Source organism: Vipera ursinii (genome assembly GCF_947247035.1).
Source record: "Vipera ursinii genome assembly, chromosome: 1".
Taxonomy (NCBI): domain Eukaryota; kingdom Metazoa; phylum Chordata; class Lepidosauria; order Squamata; family Viperidae; genus Vipera; species Vipera ursinii.
In genome coordinates this window covers 261,721,632-261,742,492 of record NC_139512.1, presented here as the reverse complement: position 1 = coordinate 261,742,492, position 20,861 = coordinate 261,721,632, and the positions used below count along the sequence as shown (strand labels likewise).

At 37.6% G+C, this 20,861-nt stretch overlaps 1 protein-coding gene across 1 annotated transcript in view; it reads right to left on the bottom strand.

The window, feature by feature from the left end:
• TRMT11 (tRNA methyltransferase 11 homolog) overlaps positions 1 to 20,861 on the bottom strand; it is a 496,326-nt gene that overhangs the window by 440,107 nt on the left and 35,358 nt on the right. The gene's annotated exons all lie outside the window — the stretch shown is intronic.

Sequence of the window (20,861 nt, the reverse complement as noted above, 5' to 3'; positions counted from 1 at the left end):
TTGTGTGTGAGGTGACTCATTGGGAAATTTTAAAAACATCCCAGGAGTTGTGATGCTATTATTAATGTACAGCTGAAATATTTTAACTAGCTTTTATAGCATTATTCTAGCTTAACATTGTTATTGATTGCTGTGTCATTTTTAACCAGAGAACACAGAAGCAATTCAGCTATTTAAGTATTCCTGACAGATCTGTGTCGCACCCAGGGAAGGAAACCTTGCCATGGGGACTGAATTTGCTTCAAAATGATTAGGAAGAACTGCCTTCAAAGTGTTGGAAAGAGCAACAGCTTTTCTACAACTCAAAGCCTATAAAATCGTATTCATCACTTCCTTCAATAATACTTTTATATTCAGTAGATTTTTATATTACCATGTATATATTGCATTGTACATATTGCATTGTTTTGCATATTGCATATACACTGCATTTACATGTTATACATATTGCATATACACCGTATCAATATTTTTTTAGATGAGACCGTGGAACCATGCAACAATTTCTCCTACAATATGTTAAATAGGTAATAAATTCCGAAGTCTCTGTTCACCTTATATACGAATTTCTGAGCTTCAGCAAGAAATTTATCTTTGAATAATGCAAGTTCCCTTGGCTTGTTTTTTTTTTTAAAAAAAATAAGCATTTGGTCTATACATCTTTTCTAACTGTACACTGGTTCTCCTCTTTCCTCAGAGTCCTATTCCAACTGATGTTGGATGAGGGACATAAATAGAGGTCCAGGAACCAGGGGTGCCTCTGGGCTCAAGTCTTTTGCCCCTTCTCTTTAATATTAATATGAGATTGCTGGGAGAGACCATCAGGGTCAGGCCCAAAGAACAAAGAATGATACATGGAATCACTGCTGAGTGGTTTCTTTATTGTTGTTTGCCTATTGACAGAATCTTACCAGACTAAAGCAACTATAGATATACTCTGTGAACTGCTAGAATGTTGTCACTTAGCAAGGTCTGAGCCCCACTTTCTCTATCTGCCCTTTCCTCTGTGGAACTGATTCCCTCAGACACCCAACAGTCCCCGTCCTGTTTGCCTTCTGGAAGGCCTTAAAGGGTGGACTCTTCCCACAAGTATTGGGATAGCATGAAGCTGGAGCCCATTAAGATGGCAGGCCATGACTGTTTAAATGAGTTTTTCTTTTCATAGTTGGGGAAGGAGATTGCTGTTTTTATTGTCCTGTGACTGCCCAAGATTGTAGTTATAATATGGGTAGCTAAATGCATCTTTTAAATAAGTACATAAATTATTTTATGTAGTTAATAGTTAACAACAGGCAGATTGCCTGTACTGAGTCATATGGGAATTAGCATTCATATCATTCTATAGAAAACTACATCACATAAAAGACCACAAGGTCCTCTTTCAGCTTAGTTAAGTCCATTCAATTTTATTGCTATTTACTACAAATTGTTGTAGAAAGTATTATTAAACCAAAATCAACAGTGGTAGCATACATAAATATTTGTAGCAACCGCTTAACAGTACAACTATAAAATTGTTTTTCTTCTACTAGAAAAATATCATTAAAACAAGTAGATAAGGAAGATACTAGAGATACTGAACATTGTGATTTATGCAGTTCAGTTCCTGCTTGTGATTAGCTTTTGTGCTATTCTCATTATTCTTCAGTATTTCCCAAATATTTACATTCGCCACACCTGTATTACTAGGGAAAGGATTGGGCTGCAGACATGGGAAGAGGAAACAGCTACTAAATTTCCTCCCCCTCAGCAGTTTTGCTCAAGACTTCCAGTTTCCTTTTATCATAGTTGAAAAGAAACAAGTATCTTGGGCAAGATCATTAAGGAGAAGCTATGAAGCTTCCTCCTCTCTCCGCATTTCCTATTTAAGATGGATGTTTTTCAACAACAATGGGAAATTGCAATCCTAAAAAGATTACTGGGAGGGGAAAAGAAAAGGTTTCTCTTTCCTACCAGCCCTACTTAAAACTGCTGCCAGCACCAATGAAGAAATCATTATTTGTCTGCCAAAGCCAACTGATGACTAATCAAGTGAGGAAAGAGAGGTGGACACTGGTGGACATCATCCATCATAGAGGTTGCAGCTTCCCTATCATGGATGTTTTTGAAACTCCATGAGAATCAATTTGTTTGAACAAGCCTGCCTGGTCAGATGGGTTTGGGTTTTATTACTGTTTTTATGTAATTTATTTGTTGTATTTGGGCATTATGGTTTAATCTCTTCTTAATTTTTGTATTTCGGTATTTTAGTATTTATTGCCCTGTTCACCGCCCTGAGTCCTTCGGGAGAAGGGCGGTATACAAATTAAATTAAATAAATAAATAAATAAATAAATAACAAAACAAGAGACTTGCCTTTTGGTACTACAAGCAGTGGAAAATACAAAGACACAAATCACCATTATTTCCACTTGCAACTGAGAACGTTAGAACACCCAAACCAGGGTAAAAATGTCCTTCTAGAACACCAGCAGACACAATTTAGAAACAAAGTGCTGTGCAAGTTTCCCTAAACTAAAAGGGTCAAAAGGTAAAATGATTTTCTCGATTATAAGTCTTTAAAATGACAACACCACGGAGAAGAAAGGTCATTTTTGAATCTCAGCCAGAGATTGAATTTTAATGTCATGAGTCTAATCAGCAGCAAAGATTTAGTACCATCCTTTGCTCCTGATGGCAGCAGGCTAGACTGCTGTATATAAAGGGGGAGAGGAAGAACCAGATGTAACGTTGCTTAACTCATATCAAGACTATTATAAGATACATTTCTTAGAAAATCTGATTTTTCTGGGCAAAAGTGAGTGAATAAGGAGCAAAATGACCTTGACAAGTTTGAACACTGGGGCAAATCAAACAGGATGATGTTTATTGCTGATAAACGTAAGGTAAAAAAAACATATCTAATACATAATTACAGGATTTGGGAGATCTGCATGTGAAAAGGACCTAGGAGTCCTAGTGGACCACCAGTGGAATATGGCCAGATAATGTGATGCAGTTGGTAAAAAGACCAACTTATGCCTGGGCTACAACAAAAGCATCAAAAACAAAGAATTTCTGGGGTCAATAAAGTATTGGAAGAAACAAAGCAAATGATTCAAAGCTAACAGTTTCATACTTAATAATGGTGCCAAAATTTTGCAGAACCTCTTCACAATTTAAAATCATACTGATTTTACTGAGAAGAGCCCAAAGCAAAACAAGTGCTACACTCTTCCTATAGAAACATAATAATGGGTTTTAGCCTGAAAAGAAGATAATGAATCTTACATCTGAAGATACAGAGAAATAAAACCTTTCTAATTTTTTAAAATCATGGTTTAAAGTAAAAACCTTCAGCTTCATTGAATGGAATGGAATGGAATGGAATGGAATGGAATGGAATAGAATAGAATAGAATAGAATAGAATAGAATAGAATAGAATAGAATAGAATAGAATAGAATAGAATAGAATAGAATAGAGTAGAGTAGAGTAGAGTAGAGTAGAGTAGAGTAGAGTAGAGTAGAATAGAATAGAATAGAATAGAATAGAATAGAATAGAATAGAATAGAATAGAATAGAATAGAATAGAATAGAATAGAATAGAATAGAATAGAATAGGAATAGAGCTGGAAGGGACATGGAGGTTTTCTGTTCCAGCCTCCTGCTCAAGCAGGAGAACTTATACCATCTCATATAACTGTCTAGCCTCTTCTTAAAAATCTCCAGTGATGGAGCACCCATGATTTCTGAAGGCAAGCAGTTCCACTGGTTAATTGTCCTCTCTGTTAGGAAGTTTCTCCTTAATTCCAGGTTGCTTCTCTCTTTGATCAGTTTCCAACCATTGTTTCTTGTCCTTTAAGACTTGATTGTCATATTTATCCTGATAATGTTGATAACCAAAGCAATGACTCCAACACATATTCCAGCTGGGACCAAGATCATTTCACAGTCCATTTCTTTATCTTGTAGGATGTCATTCAAGTGGACGTACTTGAGGGTCACCATATCACTTTTTGTGTCAACCTATTTACAGGTACGTTTGTGGAATGCTCTGATCATTTTCAATATATTTCCATTTTAATGCCATTTTTATATTATTTTTGAACTTAGTCTATGATCAAATTGTTTTAGTTCTGATTTAACCTCTGAACAAAATTTTTAGCCTTTATCTTCCTGTAGCACACTCAAGGTTTTTCTGCATCTGATTTCCATAGTTTTCATAGTTTGCATCTATAGAGCATTGTTAGAAGGACTGGAAGTGTTTTTACAACCCTTGGTGTTGTCCATCTGTTGGAGGATAGTTTTTATTTATTAAGTAATCATTTAATCAAGTTATATGGCTGCCATATAAAATACATGATTTCTGGACAGTTAACAATAAAAAAGTGATAGAAACATTATTAACAATACAATAAACAACATATACAGTAGTTATGATAGAGTAAAACAAACCAACATAGCTATTATGTGATACCAGCTCAATCACACACTCAGGACCCCAAGCTTGGTAACAAACCCAATCTTCAAAGCCTTACAGAAAGTCAGTAGAATCAGGGCAAGTAATTTTCTTTGGAGTGACAATGTTCCACAAGATGAGAGCAAGGATCATGGCAAAAAGGGATCTTTACTTGGATTCCACCAAATGATACTCCGTAATAAACAGAACCCAGAGCATGCCTCTAGCTTGCAGAGTAGATGGGTTACATGCACTGAATATAAAAGCACCCATTACTGTCTGAACAGCTGAAGCTTCCAGATGCTATTCAAGGACAGACCCAGGTAGACCTTGTATCTGCAGTCCATTCAGGAGGTGACCAGGAGGGGAATGACCATGAGCAGAGCCTTGAAATTGGTGCCCAAAATGTAGCTGTGCAAATACCCTCCTAGCTGCAGCTGACACTTCCTCAAATAGAAGCCACAAGTCCAGGATGACCCAAAAATTATGCACAGATGCTATCATGTGCAACCACATAGAGAAGTTCCCTGGAGCCAGGGGATCCTAAAATCCAGAGCCATTCAGTCTTGCTAGTGTTGAGTTGTAACCTGTTGTTCCCTATGCAGAGTGAGGGTGATGATGTTGTCTGTATAGTGATAATACCGCATCCAATGGCTTCAACACTGATTTTTTTTTAATCCCATTTATATCCCGCCCTTCTCGGAAGACTCAGGGTGGCTTACAATATAAAGCACAAATTAATGTGCTTAGCAATAGCCTTCATTCTATGTATATGCCTGCTTATTAGGGCTTTCGCCCCCGCCCCCCAAGCGGCATTATTATAAAGTCAGCTTATTCCCCCCAACAATCAGCTCCGGAGGAAGGAGGAGTACCAGCTTGACACAGTGCCACCTACCGTTAAACCCTGAACTCGTAGAGAAGAATACAGTGATTGCTGTTATTGAATGCTGCTGAGAGGTCAAGAATAATGCCTCCATCCCACTCCCACTAGAGGTCATCTAGAAGTGCAATCCTGTTCAAATCTGAATCCTGACTGATTTATGGAATTGAAATTGGGCCATGCTGCTGTTCTTCTGTATGATATTTCTTGATCAGTTTTCTGTATGTTATTGATTTATTGGCAAAAAGTGTAATACTTTTTATATTTATCACTTATTTTCCAAGTTTCATTTCAAAATCAAGGATGCATTTGGTGTTGGCAAAATGGATTATGTGTACATTTAATTTTGTTTCTATTGTTTTTTAGGCTACCTACTCATCTCAGTGAGTTTATGCACTCATTTGTGCACTTTACAGCTTCACAATTTTATCAGCAAACTAAAGGTAAGTGAGCTTTTTTGCTGTTGGAATTAATGTCTCTGTCTCCTTAGTTAAGAGCTGCTGTGAAAAGATTTTGGGGAAATTGTGACACCTTGGCATACTACTCTTTGGTTAAATGAGTGATAAAATAGTACAGTAGTGTTATAGATTGAGCATAATTCACTTATTTTCCCATAGCCAGATGTATTTTTCATCAGTTCCTTGATTCTTTAGTCATTTACAACAATATTAGATTCTATACTGTCAAATGCTCTTTCATAGTTAACAAAGATGAGGTACAGTGGCATGTGGACTTCTCATGCTCATTCCATGAGCTACTTGAACATATGAAAGTGGTTAATGGTTGAACAGCCATTGTGAAAGCCAGCTTGCTCCTGGGACTGATGCTCATTCAGATGTTTCTCCAATCTGTTGACTATTATACATGTGAAGAGTTTGTGGATTATAGAAATTAGCAGATGAAGTACTAGTTTATAGGGCTTTGGGAGGTCTCCTTCTTTTTGAGGAGTAAGATTATTTTTATAATATCCCATTGATTTTTCTACCAAGGTACATAAATTCATCTACAGTATTTGTTCTGGGTTTTGTTACCATGTATATATAACTGCCAATTATTCATTTTCTCTGTTGAACACAATTACATTGTACTTGAATACATTAATTTTAGCTCGATGTTTATCATTACATATTACTTGCAAATCATTTGGGTTATCAGCCAATAATATAGCGTCATTGACATGCAAAGCACATGTATATACAAATCCCCAAACAATACCACTAATGTTACCACAAGAATTTTCTTGCTAATACTTTAGGCACCAAGGGGACATCACATACACTTTCTTAGTCCTTGCTCAATATTTCATTTATTAAACAAGTTCATATGGTCATTTGGACGACATTGAACTATTTCAATGCCCTAATATCAAGCTGCCCTTAAAAAACATTCAGAAGCTACATTGGTCCACAATGTAACTGTTTGGTAAGTGATGGATATGCTAGAAGGCAACTCTACTGCTATTCCAAGAGCTTCAGTACTTGTAATTGGTTTCTGGGTGCACTTCCAAGTGCTGGCTGTCTCCTTTAAAGCCCTTCATGGTTTCTGAGTATCTTCTGAGAAAACTGAGTATCTTCTTCCAGTAATATTTGCCTGCCCAAAAAAATTCAAGAAGAGAAGGCTTGTCATGTTCCTTCTCTATTCAAGTTTATCAACTTCAGGGCCCATATAAATTTAACATTTCAATGGCATTCCCACTATATTCAGTAGCTCCCATACTTACTTTTAAAAAAATGGTGAAAACTTGGCTGTTCCACCAAGCCAAGGGCATTGAATTGCTGTAATTTCCTCTTGGGACATGAAATTCTTTATGAGACGAGATGTCTTCTTTATTATTACTATGGATGCTTTTATTTATGATTCTAGTTCCTTGTTATTGTTAAACTGATAGTATGCTTTTAATCCCAAATACTGATGGGGGGCATTATATTCACTCAGAGTTGGCAGGTTGGAGCAGCTTAAAAGCCTTTTTAATAAAAGAATATCGTAAATACAACTATAGGTTTATTATTTTGTATTTTAAAAGACTTTTATAGATAGTGTACTGGATAGAATCAAGATTTTCTCATGGGCATAAGAAATATTCAAATAGAAATGATAGCCAGACTGTTCTTGTAAAAAATACAGCTTGCAAGCAAAGATGATGTTAGAGGGGGGAAAAACAAGGAGGGGTGTTTAATACTTTGAAAATTATAAACATGTTAAGCTGGAGCATCTCATTATACCATAATTGTTTTTCCATGAAGCTTCTGACAAAATTAATTTGGCAGGAGTAGAAGCAGGTTAGCTTGAGAGACATGGTCTTTCATAGATATCTTTTGTAATTCTGCCCTTTTGCAATATATGTCAAACTGGACACCTAAAATTGGGAGAGTTGCATAAGAATTTACACCTACTCATAGTTTCTGTCTCTCAGAGGATCAGCAAAGAATATTCTCTTCACAATGCATACTTGCCAATATAGCCACAAACCAATCTCAAAGATTTGTTACTTGGTGTGACTGCATGGTAATAATGACCCAACAGTTAGAATATCTGCTTGATTTATTAACTTTTGTGAAAGAAAACTATGCTAGCCCCTTTCCACTAGAAATCTGAATCTTTCTTCAGTAGAAAGGACAAATGAAGCACTAGTCAAAATTGATTCAAACATGCAAACTTTCTCATAAAAAATTGGAACCATGTGTCAAAAAGATGAGTGATAATTACAGGAGATAAATTAAAGACTTATTTTCAGTGAATGACTGCTGCGTCCTAATTGCTTTTGCATGAGAAAGAAATTAACTAATTGCTACCACTGGTCTCCAGAGTTTTCCATTAATAAAATCCAGAACAGGTTTCCTCTCTATCCTACATTCCATTCTGCATCAGCTAGTTTATTCCCAGTGTGGTTAGCAAATGATCATGGAGATGCAAAACCAGACATTTTGGGATTCCACCATGAAGTCACTGTATCGGCTCAAACACAAAGTAAAATGGATTTTACCACTTAGCAAATGACTTTATATAACAGAATGGGAAGATTCCATATAAGTTCCCATATTTTTAAATGGATCTTTTTATAGAACTCTTGATTCCAATCCAGCTGCAATCATGGGCAGTTAGTAACAGCATACTACAGTAGCATGTAACTACTCCAAATGTCTGTTGCCTGCAAGCTTAAAGTAATTTAAAATGTAAATAATGACAGCGTTTTGAATATTTAAAAACTTGTAAGATCACCAAATGTCACTAGATTTTGACGCTCTCGTGTCAAAGCAATAACTTCCCACAATTCCAGGTTGACTAACTATGACATATTCCATAAATTGTGGTTCAACAACTTCTAAAAGACCACAAATTTCCATCTCAGGCTTAAAGCCTGCAATGGCATGTGGAAGTGACCTCGGGAGATCAGACCCAGACCCAGACGCTGCCTAGGGAATGGTCAGATCAGAAACAGCATAGTCTGCATCTGGATAGTGGGCAGGGGAAGAGGTTCAAAAGAGACCCTTCCTAATTTCTCAAGGATAAAGGAGATGGGAGGATAATTGTATTTTCAAAATTGCAAGACTTAGGTGTTTTTTTTAATCCCATTTATATCCCTCCCTTCTCCGAAGACTCAGGGCGGCTTACAATCTAAGCACAATCAATGTGCTTAGCAATAGCCTTCATTCTATGTATATGCCTGCTTATTAGGGCTTTCGGGGGGGCCCCAGCAGCATTATTACAAAGTCAGCTTATTGCCCCCAACAATCTGGGTCCTCATTTGACCTACCTCAGAAGGATGGAAGGCTGAGTTAATATAACCTTACAATAAAATAGAATTAGCTGATATGGCCATTTTTCCTAGTCTGGTCTACCTGGTAAGGCTGACAGTGGCACAGGTCCAGATGCTCTGAACAACATCCGCAGAACATTTTATTGTAAGAAATATCCCAAAGATATCTGGTTAGCCATGGCAGAAAGCAGAATGTTAAACTAATGGAGTCTTTAGTTTGATAGAACAGGACTTTTCAAATATCTATGTCTTAATTATCTTCTTGTACTAAACAACTTTCTGCTTGTTGATTATCTTAATATTTGTGCAAGCATATGAATGGTGGTGCAGTGTTAGAATGCAATATTGGCTGGCTTCAGAAAAGAATGAATGGACCACAATTTATGAACGTTGTGGAGATCAATGGCTATTAGCTTTGATGGCAGTCACTGCCTCTGGAGGACGTCATTCCTGGAGACTAGTAGACTTCTTTGTGCAGTTGGCTGGCTATTGTGAGAATAGACTGCTGAACCCAGATGGGCTTATGTTCTTATTTCTATGCACTTAAAAGTCAATGAAAAATGATTATGAATGTAAAGTTGTTTGGCAATATCAACAATATTTATTAAACACATCAAATAAATGTCTCAGAACCACAGATATTCAAACTGGTGAGTCATTTCAGGTTAAAAACTCTAGTTCTCATGATGTTATCAGCTGGTAGTTTATCTTAACAACTTAGTAAATTAAATATATTTTGAAATGAGATGTATTTTTCAATGCAATCTATTACATTTCCAAATCAGGAATACTACACATGAAAGATGTGAGGGTGGCACTCAACAAAGAAATTAGGGATTTTTGTGTGTTCTTTGAAGTCTTCCCAGATCCCTCAACTACTAGTCCTCTACCTAATGTTTGAAAAAGTACCTTTCAAGAACAGTCCAGCATTAACTAGGTTAGGGAAAGTGGTTTGAATATCATAGCTTTTAGGCTATGTTCATTCAAAATTAATTTACCACTTACTTGCTTGCTTCTGATGACATATATCAATAGGCATAATTTAGCAGATGTGTGTCCTCTGGATCAACAGAAGTGTGGAATTCAGTTTTCTGAAAAATCTTTTTTTAAAAAAGTTTCAAACCACTATGGTAGCCATGTGCCAAATACGCTGCTCAGTTTATGCACAATATGCACAAATGGTACTCAAAGCAAGAAACAATAAAGTAAGACGAGTATAATTAAAACTCATCAAATAAAACAGTCTGAACTAAATTAACCACATTGAAAATAAATTCAGCAACAAAAGCAGCAAAACAGTCTCAAAAAGTGTTTCTACCAGCTAAGAAAGAACAACAGTCAGGCTGACTTTCCTTCAGAGGAAAATCCAAAGGGTTTGAGGAATTACTTTAAAAGCCCAGAATGTGCAACAAATTTGCCACATGAATCTGGATCCAGGAAATTCCCAACAGATCACAAATACATGTGAAAAGCCAAGCCAGCTAGACCGTCATCTACTACAGTCAGTAAGCATGCTACTGGTAGCAGTCTCCGGGACCTCTAGCAAAAGTTTTTTCACAAGTGGAGATGCTGCTTCGGGGTTTGGACTTAAGGACATTTACAAGCTGTAGATTTCAGAACTCTATAGATGTCAGACCTGGGAACCTTACCATATCATAGCAGTGCTCTGCTTCCTGGTTGTTTTTAGCCATTTCAGGATGTTGTTCTTTGGAATCTGCCCAGTTATCCAATTTCATAGTGAAAAGGCAAAGCAGCCTTTTGGGGTTTGTAAACACGGGTGGAATGCAGAGGGATGAATTTAAGGTAAATGCTTTGGATCTCAAACACCAGCTCCAATGAAGCTGACCTTATCCATAATAGCCCAAAACTATTAATTAAGAAATAAATTCACTGTATGTCTTATAACAGAGGTCCCCAACCTTTTGGGCACCAGGGACTGATTCTGTGGAGAGAGGTTTTTCCGTGGCCCGGAGGGTGCGTGGTTTTGTGTGCTGCCTGCATCTCACGGATGGGGCTTTGCTTGTTTGTGCATACTGGCAGCTGGCATGCCGTGGCCCGGTACTGGTCCATGGACTGGGAGTTGGGGACAAACCCAACATTAAACAACCTGCTATCCTATATATGCTTTGGTACTAACATATGCCCATTAGATAAACTGGTACTCCTATATGCCCAACAAACGGTTAATACTTACTATTTGGGAACTGTAGTCCAAACTATCTGGAGATCACTGGGTTGCCTACTTATACCTTGAATACCTGTAATTTCTCCAGCTATTAGAAAAAAACCCTTTAAAATACTGTTACCGGATTAGCATTGTCAAATATTTTGAATGGTTAAATGTCACCTAAATATGTACTGTTTGGCATTATTAAAATCTGTCTTGTTGCTAAGCAATACACAACAAAACCAGAGTAGTTCTATTCATTGGGGTTTCTGAGATTTCTGGCTACAATTTTGGCTGGGCCTGGACTTTCAGAAGACTAGTTTAATCTTGGGGAAAAGGTAATAAATAATTACAGTTGGACAATAAAAACAGCAGAATGATGAATCAGTTCACCTTGAATATTTGCTTGTTTATTTATTTACAGAATTTATTCTCCCACAACATGGAGAGGTCCTAGGCAAGTTTACAGTTTACACTTAATAAAACAAATATAATCAAAGAATAACAAACATTGTAATAGAGGCAGTCCTTCACTTATGACCAACCATTTAGTGACCATTTGAAGTTATGAGGGACCCTCCCAAAAGATACTTACAACCTGGATACACAGTTCTGCGACACCCATTTGTGAGACAGCTTTGGTGGAAAGGGCCCCTGAGGACACTACAGGAAATCGGCTCATCTTTCTTTTTGATGTGGAGTTAACTCGCCCCCTTTGGCACACCTTGGGAAGTGCTTGAGTGTGAACCTAGCAATCTTAAGCAGCCAAACTACCCTTACGCATTAGCACTGTAGCCTCCTGCCTAATGTAACATTGCCATATGCTAAGTAAATAAATAAATAACCACCCATCTCACTCCCAAATGGTTACTAGCTATTGTGAGCCACCTAGTAGCAAAGTTAGGCAGCCATATACAGTACATTCTTTAAATAACTAAATAAATTTTGTTTTAAAAGAAGAAGCATAAGGAGAAGAAGAAATTGATTCCTGTTCCAGCTCACAATTGTGAAGATGATGTGGGAAAGAGAAAACACAAAATTACCTTTCCTAGAAATTAGATAAAGCTATAATTTTAACTTTTTAATTTTAATTTTATAATTTTATAAATTTAAAAAGGGACGCGGTGGCTCAGTGGGTTAGGACGCTGAGCCTGTCGATCAGAAGGTCGGCAGTTTGGCGGGTCGAATCCCGAGTGCCGCGTAACAGAGTGAGCGCCTGTTACTCGTCCCAGCTTCTGCCAACCTAGCAGTTTGAAAGCACGTAAAAATGCAAGTAGAAAAATAGGGACCACTACGGTGGGAAGGCAACAGCGTTCCATGCGCCTTTGGTGTCCAGTCATGCCGGCCACATGACCATGGAGACGTCATTGGACAAGCGCTGGCTCTTCGGCTTTGAAACAGAGATGAGCACCGGCCCCTAGAGTCGGAAACGACTAGCACGCATGTGCGGGGGAACCTATAATTTTAACTCAAATTGTTTAGTTCTCCAAAGGAACATTTTTATTCTTTTAAACTCACCAGAACCTTGGAAAGAAATTATATTAAGGGGCTCAACGTTGTTTTTTTGTATGTTATCATAATAGAACTGCCCGAACACTGAACAAACAAGACCAAATTGGGTGAGTGGTGGGGGTGAAGTTGGCAAAAGAAAGATAGGGTTCAAAAATGGGTCCTGTTCAACAGGAGGAGCAAAGGGGAAAAACTCAATATTGGAGATGAAATTGGGCAGGTGATGATTGCTCCATTCCAAAACCTTTTTGTTCTGGTCATGACAGCAAATTGAGTCCAGCTTACTCTACACTTCCCACTGCTCCCACTCACATGTACGAAGCATATAGACGCAAGATGTGGGGAAGTACAAGCACAGTCAAATGCAACATACTACTTTGTAGCACAGACGAAACTACAGATGCTTTGTACAAACAATGGTGGTAAAAGGAGTTGAGTGTGGAAACAATTCCAGAAGTCATGTCTATCTCTCTGTGAATTCCTTACTCTAGTGCCGAGTTCCCCAATGTTTCCAGCTTTGTGGACTGGCTGGGGGGGAGGGGATAGTTCACCGTAAGCGGCTGGAAAGCATGTGTGTGCACACAGCTCCATTTGCAAGAACAACGTGCATGCACGCCTGCCACTCAGTTAAATGGAGAACACACATACTCACCCATTACTCATGCAAATGAGGATGTGCATGCGTGCACACTCTCTTGCCAGCCATTTCGCCAGCCCAGTTGCAAATGCCTCACAGCCCACTAGTGGGCCGAGACCCACAGGTTGTGGACCCCCTCCTCTAGTAGACCTCTCTATAAATCTATTTTAGTTCAAAAAGATTGATCTCCCATTAGACGGTCCCCCTGAATCAGTAGCTAATGTATTATTTCAGAATTCATTTTGCCATTCATTGGTGATAAACAAAAAGAAAAAGATTATTGTTGAGCTGATATTTCAACAGCTGATATTATGGAAAACTAGTTTGATAACATATAAGGATGAATCAAGAAGGAACGATATGGAAATAGACAAAAATATATAAAGAAAATTGTATATTCAGAAAAGCTGGGAGGAAAAAGAAGAGATTGTATAAACAAATGGAAGAGTTCTGTATACAGTATTGTGATTAGGACTGTGAATTCAAAGGCAAAAAGTGCTGCAGCACACACACTGCACCTATTGGCACCTTCTTAAATCAAACATCTCTTTATCCTGCAATTGCACTTTGTTAAAAAGTTGCTGACAGCTATGATGTCCACAGCATTAAGAACCATGCTGTGCATCATGATTTTCTTGAAAGTTTTCCAGGCACTCAGCACAGAATAGTAACTGTCAGCTCCACAAGATTAAACTTTAGTAACGATTTGTTTTATTCCTAACATCATTTATTAGGAACATTAGCTTGGTGTGATGTGAAAAGCAGAATCTCAAAGACCATCCAGTCTTTTTATTGGAACCAGTTCTAAGTCACAATGGGCGACTTCTTTTTTTATGTTTGCCAACTGCAAAAGCACCAATCAAACTGAGCACACTATCCAACACAAAGCCTGGTGTCAGAAAGTGCTATAAATGCTATAAAATAGTAAGAATTATATTTTTGAAAAAAGAAAACATTACTCTGTTGGCAAAAACATCTATCATTTAACTATAGTCAGCAGGAAATTCACCAATACTTCATTTCTTCTGTTGCTGCTTTTCAGCATCAGCGTCATCCTCCCAATAGTCATACAAACAAGTTTGCGTGTCATTTTCATTTCATTTTCATTTTATTTATTGGATTCATTAAGACTGCCCAATTCCAGGAAAATTCTGAGATAACCTTAACAAACTTTTATTTTGCCAATAATATCTGAAGGTGAGATCAAATACTTTGCCAAAGGAATTCAGCAAGTTCAGAAAAGATACAAGATTCGGACTGGGAACTATCTGAATTGTGAGTCCACGTTTTATATATTGTGTGGTATGGCGATGCAGCGCTTCTGTTCAAAGATTCAATTGGAACCCAACTTGACCAAATCACTCTTTGAATCAGTTGACTAAATAAGTGATTGATTTGTGGCCCTCCGTTTCCCAGAAAGTATCTTGGGCAGGAGAGTACTAATGCCAAGGCTTCAACAAATAATTAGCCATTGGCCAGGGAAAGGGGCATCCACAGTGATCTCACCAGTTTCAAAATGCAAGGTGTCCTCTTTTTTTAAAATAAGTATTAGCTGTACATAAAAAGGGGTAAAGTTTCAGTCACCAGGTCATGTCCACCATTTTGAATCTAGTGTCTATCTCTACGGATCTCTCTGTCCAGTTAGGCAGCACTAGGTGGAGAATAAAATGGAAGTAAGTACATATCAATACACACACACTCACACACACACACACAAACACACACACATCCCTCATCCATTCTATTCTCCACCCAGTGCTACCTACTTGGCCAGGGAGATCCATAACGATGGCCACTGATTTCAAAATACTGGGCATGGCCATATTTATTTATATTTCATATTCCTAAACCACCTATCTCCTTTAAAGAGGAGGGGCTTTGGGCAGAGTACACTATAATATAACTCAGAAATAAAGCAACGTGTAAAAATTAGCATTAGAAATTAAAATTAAATTAGGGTTAAATTTTTCAAAATTATAGAGTAATGACATTTAAACATCAGAAGAGTGAAATCCTAAAATGGCCATTTAGCATTGGATTATTACAAGTGTGTGTGTGGTGGGGTCTCAAGGGACTAGCCACTCCCGTGATTGTGAGATCCTCTGTACTCCCCCCATTTACAGCTAGGTTTTGTCCCCTTTCTGGAAGGCCAAGAGATTGGGAGTTTTCTTCAGCTCTGGGGGCAAGATATTCCACAAACCCCGGCCAGTCAAATCCTTCCCAAATCCTTCTCCATCTGATTTAGTGAGATGGGCTGATGAGTTTGGGTAAACCTGGTCCTATGCCATGTAGGGTTTTATTGGAGATGACCAATACTTTCCCAGAAGCAAATTGCATATATACTGTATATAGAGACAAGGGTGAAAAGTCTCAATATCATTCCAAAAATGTATCTCAAGCAGAAGCTAAAGCCTCTTCCCTAATCTTGGATAGCATTATTTCAAGCCAGCCCACCCATCTATCCTGCTCAGATCCCTCATCCTTGTCCAGGGTCATCCTCTTGGCCAACACTTCACCAATGAAGCCAGCTTCTAATGATGTTACTCAGTTGGGTAATTAACTGTCTGCAAGTAAAACAACCAAGTTCAGAGAGCTTCAAAAACACAAGTGTTCGACGCTGAACTACACTTATTTTCTCTTATTGAAACCTGCTTTTCCCAAATGGCCCATGAGAAACACAAACACATGCACTTTGCAAAGAAAACAAAGTCTTCAGTAAGGGTGAAAAGACAAAAAAAGCAAAGGGCAAACATTCCTAAGTACAGTAGGGATGTCCCATTCAGGAATAGAGGAAAGAAAGACAAAAAGATCATAAGACTAATGAGTGTACTGCTCAAAAAAATAAACGGAACACAAGATAAGACATCCTACTATTAAATACAGTACATTGTGTTGTTTAAGTGTTCCCTTTATTTTTTTGAGCAGTATATATATATATATATATGACTCTAGGGGCCGGTGCTCATCTCCATTTCAAAGCCGAACAGCCAGCGCTTGTCCGAGGACGTCTCCATGGTCATGTGGCCAGCATGACTAGACACCAAAGGCGCACGGAACGCTGTTACCTTCCCACCCTAGTGGTCCCTATTTTTCTACTTGCATTTTTACATGCTTTTGAACTGCTAGGTTGGCAGAAGCTGGGACAAGTAACACGCGCTCACTCTGTTACGCAGCACTCGGGATTCAACCTGCCAAACTGCCAACCTTCTAATCGACAAGCTCAGTGTCTTAACCCACTGAGCCACCGCCAAAAAATTTACACAAATATGAGCTGCCACTGCTGTGGCTACTGCCTGTAGATGGCCTTGGGTTAGGCTGAAACAGGAAATAAGATTTGTCCCGTGCTTGGGACCTAAGCAAGTGCATTCTAAATACTTAACAAACATTTAACATATATATGTGTGTGTGTGCGTGTGCGTGTGTGTGCGTGTGTATACATATACTGTATATACACACATACACACAGATATGTGTGTGTATATATATGTGTGTGTGTGTGTGTGTGTATATATAGTGTGTGTATATGTATGTGTGTGTGTATGTGTATATGTGTGTGTGTGTGTGTGTGTATATATATAGTGTGTGTATATGTATGTGTGTGTATGTGTATATGTGTGTGTGTGTTTATGTTTATGTATGTATGTATGTATGTATGTATGTATGTAAATGTGTATATGTGTATATATGTATATCTCCTCCAAATACAAAGCTAGGACTGTTGGGCCCTAGAAAAGTGAGCAGCAGACATGCTCCCCCATCATCTATGTTCAATAGACAGTGCTGCCACTGCCAAACAGGAGAGTCTATTTCCCAATCATTCCTTGAACAACCTGTTAAATGGAACGACCAGAAAATGAGATGGAGAATGATATGTTAATGAACCAGTTTATTATACAAATAATTAAAGTTTATTTCCGGCTTATTATCCATGGGGCAAAACGATTAATGTATTATTATACATAGCAATAAGAAGTGTTGATGACAAATCCAGACAAGCCATCTCAGAATTCAGTCTTATTTGAGCAACAACTCCACCCCACCCCCCACAATAAATTATGCTCATAATATCACAACTTCGTCTTCTGTTTGCAGCTAAGTCAAAATGTAAATTGAACCTCAGGAGGAAAAAGTGATGAAATTAATCAGACAATACTTTGAGCAGATCCAAATTTTAAAAATTTAACACTTTTTGTTTATTATCTACTCAGAAATCTGGCACTGGATTGATTCTTTCCTGTGTTCTGGGGAACAAAACTTGCTATTCTACTTGACTTCTATCCACATAGGCAATCCTTCTCTTGAGAAGACTACCAAAGAACAGCTTCTAAGCAAACTTTTTCCTGGCTAGTTAAGTTCAATTTGGGAGGACACTGGAAGAATGGAATCGAATGCCCTTGCTAGACCGGAAGGGATTTGAGTACAATGACTTCTGTGTGTGTTCTGCTCTAATAAGAACCTCTGAAGCTTACCATTTTAGAGAAGCCCATTAAAACACAGAGAAAATGATTTTATTACATGTTCCTTCTATTCTGCAGATGCCATATTCAATATTTGTTGAGAAAAACTGGTAAGATTCTTTTACCTGTCTATATCCTTTTGAGGTTCATGACAGACGGATAGATGGGAGTCAATCTCCATCTTATAATCAAATAATTTACACCAGCTGTAAGTTGCTATACATTCTACTAACCATCTCAATGTTGAGGGGTTCTGACTTAAGTGTGGAAGGCTATCATAACCACACAATATTTTAAGAATGTCAAGCTAGAGATGTGAAAAAAGGAAGCATTATCTTTCTATCCTACTCGGCTTCCAGAAGAAGTAGATTGTAACAATTTTGAATTGAATTATTTATTTAAACATTTTATTTGGTATTTCAATAATTAAAAATAAGTCACTTTTCATAAATTATATTATTCCCACTATTTATTATATATGTCATATATATTCAATTCTTGTTTTTTTCAAGCTTAGAGAACACTCAGGACTCCTTATTTCAACCCTGAGCTACAAATATTCTCCTCTTTCTGTAATTCAATATCAAGATGAAGACAAAATATTGGCTTTCATGACAGACAATTCAATCAGTCAGAAATACAATATACCGGTAGTCTTACCTCTCACCTTTAGCAAACAGTATCACTCATCGTAGAGGGGAATTATTTTCTGAACAACAAATAAAAAAGAAACTTTGAAATTAATCTGCTCTGCATATTTGCAGAGACTTCATTCTTCATTTGCCATTCTTAGATACTGGCAGTGAATTTGGTGAAAAAATTATCTCAGGCCTTCTGAGATATTGTGGGCTTTTTATCCACACCTTGTCAAGAGTTCTGCTGAGAGACAAAACTAGCTCTGAAGAGCCTATTCTTTTACGAAAGCAAAGTGTCAACACTGCTCTAAGTTTTCTAAGTATTTGGCCAAATACACCTGAAAGCAAAATAGAAAAGATACCATTCTCAAATCACTCAATAAGTAAAGAATTTCACAATAAATAAACCTCTCAGAATATCACTGAATTTGTAGAATGAAGTGCTAGAGCTGCCTTTAAAAAAAGACTAGGGCAACATTGTTTTTTCTTTCTATCTATCTATTATCTATCTATCTATCTATCTATCTATCTATCTATCTATCTATCTATCTATCAATCATCTATCACATTAAGATAAATGTGATTAAAATCTCTTGGTTGATTAGGAGCCATGGTTGTGTAGCATTACTGCTTTAAGGCAGTGACCTCTGGCCCCTAGGCTAATTATAATTCACATGGCTGAAATTCAGAATCAACACTTTTGAATTTCAATAGAATGTCCCACCTTTTTTGCCTTCTACCTGAGAACATTTTAATTTTCTGTACTCCCTCAGGTTGAAACCAATGGCAAGCAGCCAACCCCAGCCAATCTCAGGATCAGCGTACTCCATCAGCAGTTGGAGAATTTCCTGGATTCTTATAACCTTATTTCTTCACTGACATGGTACATTTCCCCATTTCAGAATATTGGGATGTTGCTATAGACAACAACCACAGACTTTTTTCTGTGTCCCAGATTTTTTTAATCCAAAAATATCTACTACTCCACAATGTTTCTCTCAAATTATATAAGGAAAATTTTAAAGAAAACCGTCAGGGAATACGTAAGGCTGTTGGAAGGCAAAGATAAGGTCAATTGGTATTAAAGCTTGCCAGCTCCTCTAAAGGACCCCTATTAAAGGCTAGGTCTCTTGTCATTGTGACAATGTTGTGGCCTTAGGATGCTCTCTAATCTACATTTGTCATGTTTGTGCCTAAACTCTTTGACCGCTTGCTTCCATGCAGAACCAGCTGTGCTGTGTAGCTGGTCTGGATTTGGAGGTTTGGTGGTAAAAAGGCTTGGAAGTTGACGTAAGACAGGATAGTTAGTCATAAATGGATACTTCCACAGGAAAATAAACCTGATGTTTACATCTTTCAGCCCAATGGTAATTCAAGAGTAAAGAAGAATCAAGTAAGCTAAACCAGAATTCACATTTATGAATGCACAATTCAAAAATATTAAAGTCTGAACGTTTTTGTTTACTTTTTAGAGTATATAATAAAAAAATGAATGAATAAGTAGAAACTGCATAGCTGCTGAAATAAGTGAAGGAATTGCCACTCATATTTTTTCTCTTCAAGGAAATTTGGTATTTCTTTTTTCATTTTTTGGCGTTCTCCTGCACCTTCCCAACAGAGAACTGGTCGCGAGAGCTTAAGGTGATTTTTTAGTTTTGTTTTAATTTAAAACTTCAGTCTATGGCACAAGCCATCCTTTTGCTAAAAAGGAGTTTTAAAAACCATTTATAATATGGCATGGTTCAAACACTGAAAGGTGCAAAAACAATACTGTGAAAAACTGTTAGGCGGTTGTGCAAAAATGCTGTAAATTAAGAATGTTTTCAGAACTAGAAATGTTAATAGTCTATTTTTATCAATTAACAAAATGGAAAGTAGATGAACATAAGAAAAATCCAAATCAAATCAATAGTTGGTGTGATCACCCTTTGCCTTCAAAAAAGCATCACTTCTTACACTTGCAAAGTCAAGAGATTTTATAGGATTACAGTCAAGTGTATGATTAACTATTATACCAGGCAAATGATAATGACCATCCATTTCATATGTAGGTTCGTCATTAACCAAAACAGAAACAGCTTATGTAAGAGGCTTAAAACCATAGAACAGCCAAGCTCTGCTACTAAGGTGAGGTTGTGGAAGCAGTTTCACGTCGCAGGTCATGCACCATGGCAAAACTGAGCACAGGAACAAGACAAAAGGTCATAATGCTGCATCAGCAAAGTCTCTTCTATCCAAAGATTTTAAAGTAGACTAGGATTTCAAGATGCGCTGTTCAAGCTCTTTTGAAGAAGCACAAAAACAATGGGCAACGTTCATGACTGTAGACACAGAGATTGGCCAAGGAAACTTAATGCAGCAGATGAAAGACATATCATG